This window comes from Orcinus orca, chromosome X (genome assembly GCF_937001465.1).
Source record: "Orcinus orca chromosome X, mOrcOrc1.1, whole genome shotgun sequence".
NCBI lineage: Eukaryota > Metazoa > Chordata > Mammalia > Artiodactyla > Delphinidae > Orcinus > Orcinus orca.
The window spans coordinates 30,433,615-30,445,636 of NC_064580.1; the positions used below are offsets into that span (position 1 = coordinate 30,433,615).

The 12,022-nt window shown below is 36.3% G+C and overlaps 1 pseudogene; it reads left to right on the forward strand.

The window, feature by feature from the left end:
* Window positions 1-5,170: 5,170 nt before the first annotated feature.
* Window positions 5,171-5,750, forward strand: LOC101270588 (lysosome-associated membrane glycoprotein 1-like; annotated as a pseudogene).
* The last annotated feature ends 6,272 nt before the right edge of the window (window positions 5,751-12,022 follow it).

Here is a 12,022-nt window from a genome sequence, read left to right on the forward strand (position 1 = left end):
ACTACAAAGCTACAGTAATCAAGACAGTATGATACTGGCACAAAACCAGAAATGTAGATCAATGGAACAGGATAGAAAGCCCAGAGATAAACCTATGCACATATGGTCACCTTATCTTTGATAAAGGAGGCAATAATATACAGTGGAGAAAAGACAGACTCTTCGAAAGTGGTGCTGGAAGAACTGGACAGCTACATGTAAAAGAATGAAATTACAACACTCCCTAAAAGCATACACAAAAATAAACTCAAAATGGACTAAAGACCTATATATAAGGCCAGACACCATTAAACTCTTAGAGGAAAACACAGGCAGAACACTCCATAACATAAATCACAGCAAGATCCTTTTTGACCCAACTCCTAGAGAAATGGAAATAAAAACAGAAGTAAACAAACGGGACCTAATGAAACTTAAAAGCTTTTGCACAGCAGAGGAGACCATAAACAAGATGAAAAGACAACCCTCAGAGTGGGAGAAAATATTTGCAAATGAAGACACTGACAAAGGATTAATCTCTAAAATTTACAAGCAGCTCATGCAGCTCAGTATCAAAAAAAAACAAACAATCCAATCCAAAAATGGGTACAAGACCTAAGTAGACAGTTCTCCAAAGAAGGTTTACACATTGCCAACAAACACATGAAAGAATGCTCAACATCATTAATCATTAGAGAAATGCAAATCAAAACTACAGTGAGATATCATCTCACACCAGTCAGAATCGCCATCATCAAAAAATCTACAAACAACAAATGCTGGAGAGGCTGTGGAGAAAAGGGAACACTCTTGCACTGCTGGTGGGAATGTAAATTGATACAGCCACTATGGAGAACAGTATGGAGGTTCTTTATAAAACGAAAAATAGAACTATCATATGACCCAGCAATCCCACTACTGGGCATATACCCTGAGAAAACCATAATTCAGAAAGAGTCATGGACCACAATGTTCACTGAAGCTCTATTTACAATAGCCAGGACATGGAAGCAACCTAAGTTTCCATCAACAGATGAATGGATAAAGAAGATGTGGCACATGTATACAATGGAATATTACTCAGCCATAAAAAGAAACAAAATTGAGTTATTTGTAGTGAGGTGGATGGACCTAGAGTCTGTCATACAGAGTGAAGTAAGTCAGAAAGAGAAAAACAAATACCGTATGCTAACACATATATATGGAATCTAAGAAAAAAACATGGTCATGAAGAGCCTAGGGGCAAGACGGGAATAAAGAAGCAGACCTACTAGAGAATGGAAGTGAGGATATGGGGAGTGGGAAGGGTAAGCTGGGACAAAGTGAGAGAGTGGCATGGACATACATACACTACCAAATGTAAAATAGATAGCTAGTGGGAAGCAGCCACATAGCACAGGGAGATCAGTTTGGTGCTTTGTGACCACCTAGAGGGGTTGGATAGGGAGGGTGGGATGGTGGGAGAGAGGGAGATGCAAGAGGGAAGAGATATGGGGATATATGTATATGTATAATTCACTTTTTTATAAAGCAGAAACTAACACACCATTGTAAAGCAATTATACTCCAATAAAGATGTTAAAAAAAAATCAAGAGAGATAGGACTCTCTGGCCTAATATTATAAATATACACATATGTGTGTGTCTATATATATGTGTGTTCGTGTGTGTATGTAAATATATATCTAAATTATTTACCAAAGGAAAATACTCTGATTATGAGTTTCTTATTAAGATTTTTACAATGAAAAGTAACACTAACAGAAACCAGACAAATATTTGGCCAAAATAAATTGTTAATCACTAGCCTATTTCTGCATAAACTTCGTTACCTTGACAAAAAGTAAATCAAAATAAACTAAAGTAAAACAAAATGCACACTGAATTTTGGATTCTGAATACTCACAAATTTGTACATTTAAAAGTCATTTTCTAGTAGCCTGTGAGTAACTGACACTTTCATTTATAACGATAACGTATCAATATACTGAACTTTAAAAAAAATTTTTTTTTGTATCAACACTCAAACTACAAATAACTTCAAATCCTAACTCAGCTACATATGGAGAAGGAAGGGAAAATATTCATAGTGAAATAAAGCTAGTACCTGCTAGATAACCCTGTAATGGGTTCTTGATGATTATTTTTCTCAGACTAATGATGTGATGACCTCTCCTAACATACTCTACAAAAAAATCATTTGCTATAGAAAGACATCACTGACTTGCTTCAAGTGCTGCCACATATGAATTAACTATATTATGATGGTCCTACCCTGTACACCAAAGGAAACAACCCATTTCTTGCCACACAGTTGATTTCACTGCTTGAGAAAACTACAAATAATCATCCCAGCCTTCAAAAATTCTTCACGACTGCATCACCAAATTAAACAATTCCATTTCAAATGCCAAAATATGTTTTAACATGCAACATTTGGTTAGTGAAATTTTTCTCCAACATTTGTAATGCAACCAATTTAGAAGTGGAAGTTAATTAAAAATGAATGAAATATCTCCATTCGAAATACCATTGAACAAAGCTCCAATATTTTACTGTATCTTTCTTAAATGTTACATGTTATTGGGTTGACCTTTGTATTTGGTGCAAAGAACAATGACTTTTGTTCGATTCTTCTGTTCCTTCTTTTTTTGAACACAGTTTATTTGGTAAATAGATGAGACCATATATATCATAAAGTATCATGAAACCCTAAGACAGGCTCATTTTTTGCCATATGACTGATTCTTTAATAACTTGACCCAGGAATAGCTACTAGGAATTACTGTGAGACGGGAGAATTATTTCCCTGTTTTTCCCTTTCCACTCCTAGCAAACACGCTCTTAATATGGCCAAGGATTCCTTGGGCAGCTACCCTTCCTTTCCCACCAAACTTGGTCTATTTTCTAAATGAGAAGCACTTAGTTACCATGGCAACAAGCTCTATATAAATAGGTCTATAGAACACCTAGCTTAGTCTAGCATTTGCTAATAAGCATCAAATGAATAACAAAAGCAATATTCAGGCAGTCATATTTAAGAAAAGAAAATATGTATTCCAAAACACATTCTACAAAGCCACACAAATGCGGGATATAATTCAAGTGCACATCAACATGAAGTATTAAACTGAACATTCATTCTAAGTAAATCAGAGCCTTGTTACCTTTGTCCGCTATTATTTTTAGGTCCCCATAAATAAAAAGAACAGGACTGTACATCCTTGGAGGACACATATTGGATAGATTTAAAACCATGGATGTCAATATCTGCTTGTATCATTAAATCAATGAACATATTAAAAGAAAATACAGCAGTACTTTATAATGAAACACAGCTCTACCTCTCAACTATGGGACACTTAGTTCTTCATTGTAAAAGACAATAGTTTGCAAAATAACTTTGAAAACAAACCAGAGCTACTTCAAGTCAGCCTATATTTCGATGTGTCAAATCTTTGGAGTATTACTTACATGATGAATGCAATGAACCACCAAGACCCTTCTTCAAGGAAGGATCTTGCCCCAGATCTTTGCCCCAGCTTTCATCTGTCATCCACTTAAGGGAATGCCTCTACTGTAAAGAGACACATTTTTCAAGGTCATACCCTTCCTGGGTCAGCCCAAAGCCAATGACTGATGAAAGCAGGAGTGTCAAGTACTGGCCTTTTTGGCCCATCATGCATTGATCCTGGCTCTCCAGAGCTCCCCCATGGTGACACCTGAGGCCCGACATCACAAACGACTGGACTTCTGCTTCCTTCTCTTCCCTTACACAGGGTTTGATCACCAGGCCATCCCTTTACTACTATGCAAACTAAAATCTCCATCAGAGTTAGCTTCTTGAAGAACTAGGGAATTAAGAGAAGCATAAGGCAGTTGCAGGGACAATGACATCACTGTCAATCATTATTTTCAAAGGCAAAATAGAGCATTTGAATTTTTCAGTAGCTGACATTGTCAAATATTAGGATATGGCCCTAAAGGAAAACCTCACCCATTCAGTCACACTGGAGTAGAACACAGATATCTAAGTTTGAAAGCTTAAAAATAGTAACAAAACCACCACAAGAGGGGGCTCACATGATAGTGTTCACAGGGCAGGCAAAGCAGTCTGTGCCACCAAGGTCTCCATCTTGGTCCAAAGGGCTCAAGCAACAGGGTGCATCTCAATTTTGCTGAAATGTTTCTTTCTTGCCATATCCTAACCCCTGGATTAGTGGTCTTTTTGCCTATTTCCTAACTTCCAAATGTAGGCAGATACACCAGAGATCCTGGCAGATGGTGGAGGTGCAGTGGAAACCCACCTGGGCCTCCTGTTCCAACCCTTCCTGTCCCTGGCAGCCCTGGGTGGTATTTGGAGGGGGTAACTGCTCATGCTGCTGCTTTCATGACCGCGGCACAGTACACCTGCAGTGTTTAAGATGAAAAGCGGTTACTGAGCATCTTGCACAATGGACGACTTCTCAAGCTGCTTTCTTGAGGAAATATTACACAAAATTGATGACAAAAATGTGACCTTTAGGGCTTCCCTGGTGGCGCAGTGGTTGAGAGTCTGCCTGCCGATGCAGGGGGCGCGGGTTCGTGCCCTGGTCCTGGAGGATCCCACGTGCCGCGGAGCAGCTGGGCCCGTGGGCCATGGCCGCTGGGCCTGTGCGTCCAGAGCCTGTGCTCCGCAGCGGGAGGGTCCACAGCAGTGAGAGGCCCGCGTACCGCAAAAAAAAAAAAAAAAAAAAAAAAGTGACCTTTAATCTACCACCTAATGCAGAAATACTGAATAGTAGCCGCTGTGGTTAAGACAAAGCTTCTGACGCGAGTACAGTGACTGCTTTTGAAGGATATACACTGACCTTCGATTCCATACGGAATGCAACGCCTTACAGTGTCCAACTGTTCAGTTTTGGTTGTAACTTGTCAGACACAACTATTTCTCCCAATGCAAGGGCAAAAAGAATCAAGATTGTGGAATCTATACCTGACATCATGGCAGACATAAATAGAGGCATGTCAGAGGCAACCAGATACACACAAATAATGTAACTATTAAACTATATGAAGGAACTATCCAGGAATACCTTTCAAATAACTTCAACAAGGAAGAAATACTCTGTAAGCAGAGACTTTCCCAATAACAGCCCCAAGGCCCAAGCCTACCAGTTCCCCAGAAAGTCCACCTGCTTAGAAGTACACTATGTATAGCACAAATGGAACTGGTCTGCTTATAGCATGGGCTGACGAATGATTATCACCTATGAGAAAAGCTATAAGGCAGTTGTGACAAGGGCATTTAATATCAATCCAAATAAAGCCACTGAGCTATAATTCTCATTTAGTGACACTGGAACTCCTCAGTGAAACTGTGACTCCTCTTGTCTTCCGTGTTGGAATAGATGCAACTTCTAGCCTGTTTTTCCTACAAGGAATCCAGTTAAATCCAACTCCATACAGCATCAGAAATTCCACTTTTAAAGCTTCCAATGGCTCACTGAGAGTCTTCAAGCCACCACTGGCAATTTCCCTAAGGGCAATCCTGAGGAAAATGTTCAAGTCACAAATGCATCTTCCGTCAACATTTTCAAAGTTTGAATGGGTCCAGGCTTTTCAAGTTTGAAGGTAACAAGTTTGGATCTGTTGAAAAATGTTACTGAAATGGAAATACCATGCTGAGTTCTGTTGCCATTGGGGGTGCCCTTTCAGGAAATGCCCTCTTTGTCCTAATTGCTTACCTCATTGGCATGAACAGAAGTCATGATGGGCATTAGACAGTTTAGCATTTGAAACTACTTTCCACCACTATATATCAACAGCAATTGCAGGAGGTTATATTCATTTTCCCTGAGTTAAATTAGCATTGAAATGGAGATGAACTTTCTTGTAAACTTTTTTTTAACCAAGTCTGCTTTATCAAATATGAAGTTCATCTTGCAACGTTTACTATACATGAAAGGTTAACTGTTGAAATAGTGGTGTTAGTGTTGCTAACTGGTTAAATATTAACATTTACCAAAGTAGAACTCTAAGGTAAGGATAAGAGCACTTTTCTAAATTGGGACTGGTTCCTTTATCATTTAATGTTTTTAAGATCCTGGCATTTGCTTTCTTCATTCTCTATTCTGATTTAGGCCTTATGAAGTCAAAGCCTTGGGTTTTAACACTTATAACTGATGAAGGATAGTTAACGGCTACACTGACACAATTAAGAGATTCAAAACAATAGAAGAAAGAAAAATCTAAAACAAAAGTATTCCAAAATATGAAAATTTCAAATGCTTAAGCTAAGCTTTAAAAATCAGGAGAGGCATGACTCATAGAGGGATGAATAGCACAAAATTCAAGCATTACAGAGTCAACTGGACTTATCCTTTGGCATTTTTATATTCTGCCACTTAAAAACTGGCACTTTTAACTAAAATACTAAAAAATAAAATGGGTACTATTTTTACTTATGATTTTCAGTCTCTGTTTCAAGTTCAGGGTGATCCTGTTTCTGTACTTGTATATAATATGGGTTTCACTGTACTGCTTTATCCACTTAAAGCTGGGTTGTGACCGTACACTTAAAGGGTCAGTTCATATGCAATTCACTGTTTGTAATAATGCTGACAGAATTCTCTTGCTTGTTTGTGTGGAAACCACAACAACAGTGAATGTCAGTCACCACTGATCTACGGGCCAGGCATTGTACGGTGAAATTTACATCTCTTATCTTCGGGTATTTATTTGTACTCTAAATATGCTTCTTACCATTTTAGAGATAAAGAGTAACTTACACATGGTTATAGGATGAACTGAGATTGAATTCCTATCTTACTGACCTTAATATTCAATATGTAGGTTTCTGCCACTCTGTACACTGCCTCTTTTGGCATCAGGAAACAATTTTAAATAAATATATTTCTATTTTTTCAAATATATACCTAACTGTTCCTAGGTTAATACAGTTTCTATTCTCTTGGTCTGCCACAGGACTGGTTTCTCAGAGTAAAAAGCCCTCCGCTAAGGCCCTGCTAAGACAAAGTCCATGACAGACACCTCCTACTGCTCCATCATCCACAGGACCATTTCTACTCATCTACAGAATCTTTCCTCTTTGCCATGTGCCTCAGGCCCAATATTGATCGCACTCTACTTCAGTAGCATTTTCCTAGGCATTCTGAGCATTGTACACCTTACTGTCCCGCTGACTGAACTCTGGCTTGCTGCCTATTTCACCTCCCTACCCTCCTCCAAATATTTTGTTTCTAGTGGAAGCAGAAATGGTATGACAGCAAAGAGGCCCCGATGACAAGTATGTCCCCAAAAGCTACAGGATTTTCTGTGTGACAGTGGACAATTCCAAAAAAAAAAAAAAAAAGCTTCTTTTTGTTAAAAAGAGGCATTTTAAAACTAAAAATGATGTCAATTTTATTTTATTTATTACTCATCAAGGTCTATTCTTCAGACTATATAGGCTGAAGAACTATGCCACTTAGGACCCTTCACTAATATATGGTGAAGGCAAAGCTAATTAATGATACAAGTGCCTATTTTCAGCCTGCCTGCCTGCCTACCTATCAATTGATATATCATCATCTTTTTCTCTCATTTTTTCTGTAATACTCCAGTGTTAGGGGCAATGGTGGCAAACAGAGTTGAGAGATCAGACTAGCATTTGTGGTAATAACTGGTTTTGTCGTTGAAGGATGGTTTATTCCATGTCTAAAATTTACTAGTACACAACTGAGCTCTTTATCTCTAAGTAAGTGAGATAAAGAAACAGAAATATGGTATGATATTGCTTATATGTGGAATCTTAAAAAAATGATACAAATGAACTTATTTACAAAACAGGAACAGACACACAGGCTTAGAGAAAGTGCTTATGGTTACCAGGGGGAAGGGTGGGGGGGGAGGGATAGTTAGGGAGTTTTGGATTGACATGTACACACTGCTATATTTAAAATTGATAACCAACAAGGACCTACTGTATAGCACTGGGAACTTTGCTCAATATTATGTAATGACCAAAATGGGAAAATGATTTGAAAAAGCATAGATACATGTATATGTATAACTGAATCACTTTGCTGCACACCTGAAACTAACACAACATTGTTCATCAACTATACTCCAATATAAAATAAAAAGTTTAAAGATAATCTGCAAAAAAATAAGAAAAATAAAAAAATATATTTTACCTTCAAAAACAAAGTTGATTTAAAAGTTTCTGAATAACAAGGAAAAAGAGAAAGAAATCACTTGCCTGAAGGAATAAATGTTTTCATCTTATAGTGCTTTAAAAAGCACAACTTGGAAAGAGACATGAAGATAAGCACAGGTCTTTGCAACAAATTGTGTTGGGAAGATTATATACACATGCAAAAGAATGAAGTTGAACCCTTACTACACATTATATACAAAAATTAACTCAAAGTTGATCAAAGACATAAATCTAAGAGTGAAAAGCCATAAAACTTAGAAAACATAGGGGAAAAGCTTCATGACATTGGATTTAGCAATAATTTTTGAAAATGACACCAAAAACACAAGTAACCACAAAAAAAAAGAGTCAAAATTAAAATACTTATTCATCAAAGGACACTACCAACCAAGTGAAAAGGTAACCCACACAATGGCAGAAAATACTTGCAAGTCACCTATCAAATAATTTCCAAAATACTCCAATGAGTCAACAACAACAACAAACAAACAGCATAATTTGAAAATGTTCAAAGGGCTTGAAGATATTTCTCCAAAGAAAATATACAGATAGCCAATAAGCACATGAAAAGATGTTCAATATCACTAGTTATTAAAAAAGTGAAAATCAAACTACAATCAAATGCCACTTCACACTCTTTAAGATGGTTAGTAGGATGGATGGAGATTTGTGTATATATATATATATATATATATATAAATATATAAAACAAGTGCTGACAGGGATGTGGAGAAATTGTTGTAACAATGTACCCTGCTGGTAAGAATGTAAAATGGTATAGCCATATGGACAATAGTATGGTAGTTCCTCAAAAAAATTAAACCTAGAAATTAGCATATGATTCAGCAATTTCACTTTTAGATATATACCTAAAAGAATTGAAAGCAAAAACCTGAATAGATATTTGAATACTCTTGTTTCTAGCAGCATTATTCACAAAAGCCAAAAGGTGGAAGCAACCTAAGTGTCCATCAATGGATGAATGGATAAACAAAAAGTGGTATATACAAACAATGGAATATTATTCAGCCTGAGAAGGAAGAAAATTCTAACACACATCATAACATGGATGAACCTCAAAGCATTATGCTAACTGAAATAAGCCAGTTGCAAAAAGGCAAACACTGAATGATTCTGCTTATATGAAGTACCTAGGGTACTCAAATTCAAAGAGACAGAAAGTAGAATGGTGGTTGCCAGGGTCTAAGGGGAGGGGGTAAAGGGAAATTATTATTTAATGGGTAGAGTTTTAGTTTGGTAACATGAAAACGTCTGGAGATGGATGGTGATGATGGTTTATTTAATATATATTTATGTCACTGAATATTCACTTAAAATTATTAAAATAGCAAATTTTATATTAGGTACATTTTACCGCAATAAAAATATAAGCATAAAATTGATATTTAAATACTAAAATACTATATTTTAAATACTTGGCCCACATATGAAGAAGCAAAAACACTGGAATATACAGTACTTTGGATGACTTTAAAGCCAAGATTAGCAAAAGTCAACTGACACTGAAAGTAAGTTATAATTTAACAACATTCAGACATGTGTCAAGATATAATTATATATATATATATATTATATATATATATATATATCACTAATAGTTAATTGCAAACATAATCATTCAGGAATGAGTCAAAAATTTTCTTCTGAGTGGTAATGAGATTTGTGATGGGGGCCAGTCTCATCTTCCTGCTCAGACACACGTATAGCAAATTAATGAACTTAATTTCCGAAAACATAAAAATCAGTGTACAGGTAGGGAATCAGCACAGAATGTAAGAGAAGAAAGGGGAAGAGAGAGAAATAAGGAGGAAAAAGCAAAAAAGAGAGAGGAAGAAAGGCGAAGGATGGAGAGAGAGGGAGTGAGAGAGTGAGAGAGTGAGAGAGAGAGGAGTAAGAAGGCACACTGTCAAGTCACCATTATATGTATTTTCGCTTTGCAACTAAAGTCCTTTCACTCTTTACTGGAGGGCAAAATTATTTCATCTCCTGTTGTAGTTCATGAATCTAAAATTGCAACAGTGCTCACAAATCAATTCTGATGATAACAATGTTTTGTGACACTTTAATCACATCAATGTAATTAAATTTTCCAAGTCATTAAATCACCTTTTACTAAGTATATTACCTTTATTTCAATTATTAATTCAATTTAATGAACATTTCAAGCTCTCTTTCCTCTATCTTTCCCTAAGCTATCATATGTGCTTCCTTATACCTCACCACTTCTTTTTAATTTCCAAAGAGCAACAGATTCAGGACATTAAGGCAGTAAACAAATAAGTGGAATTCAACACATCTTGAAATGTGTCCAGGAAGAATGATCATATTAATGGAATAGATCTTGGAAAATATTTAAGACTAGAACGTACATGGATATATAATGCCAACAATAAAGAATTAAGTGTTTCTTCTGGTTTCATGCATTCTGACAATGAAACTAAAATTTAATATTATAAATTTCAAATGTCCAAACAGGAAGAACAAGATAGGGAAGAAGAGGCAGAAACAGCAGGGATCGTTGTCACTATGCCCCATAAGATTTACTAGAAGAAATGAGAGGACATTTTCCAAAGATAAACACAGAATGATAAAGGTACTTCTAAAGGTAACACCAAATCCAGAAACCATAAAAATACTGATATATTCAGATATATAAACTATACCATTTTGTAGGATAAAATCCACCACAAGCAAAGGCAAAAAGATTAAAGGGAAAAATTCTATTTTCAGGAATGTAAATTGGTACAACCACTATGAAAACAATATGGAAGTTCCTCAAAAAATTAAAGAGAACAACCATATGATCCAGTAATTCCACTTCTGGGTATTTTTCCAAAGAAAATGAAAACACTAATTTGAAAAGATACATGCACAGTTATGTTCACTGCAGTATTATTTACAATAGCCAAGAGAAAGATGCAACCTACCTGTCCATCAATAGATGAATGGATAAAGAAGATGTGGTACATACCTACAATAGAATACTAGTTAGCCATTAAAAAAAAAGGAAATGTTGCCATTTGCAACAACATGGATGGACCTAGGGGGTATTATGCTAAGTGCAATAAGCCAGACAGGGAAAGATAAATGCCATATGATTTCACTTCTATATGGAATCTATAAAACAAATGAACAAACATAACCAAATAAAAACAGAGGAAAAAAAAAATAAAAAATAAAATAAAAAATAAAAACAGAGGAGGTGGTTGCCAGAGGGGAGGGGAGTAGGGTAATCTGGAAAATAGGTGAATGGGATTAACAGACATAAACTTCGGTTATAAAACAAGTAAGTAATGGGGATGTAATGTACAGCATAAGGAATATAGCCAATAATATTCTAATAACTTTGTATGGTGACAGATGATAACTAGACTTATTGTAGTGATCATTTCATAATGTATAAAAAAAACTAAATCACCATGTTGTACACCTGAAACTAATACTGTATGCCAACTGTACCTCAATAAAAGATATATTTTTAACTCACTTGTGGCAAATTTATAATTTTCCCCCATAGTCAGTATGGCCCTATTCTGTAGTATTAGTTTCACTGTGCACAAGGCTGCTAATCTCAAGGCTTTATTTCCCAGATTCCTGAGCATCGAGATATGGCCTTAATCAAAGTTCTGGCCAGTACGGTTTGACTGACAGTGAGGCATATTACTTTTGATTCGGCCCTTAAAAAAAACTGTGGGTAGGCTCCACTGGACCTCTCCATTCTTCTTGATCTCCGGGGATAGTTTAAGAATAAGAGCTGTCACCTTGGGCCCGTAAGTGGATACCATATGTTGATCTGTGGACTCTGTCTCTCTAGTAGAATCA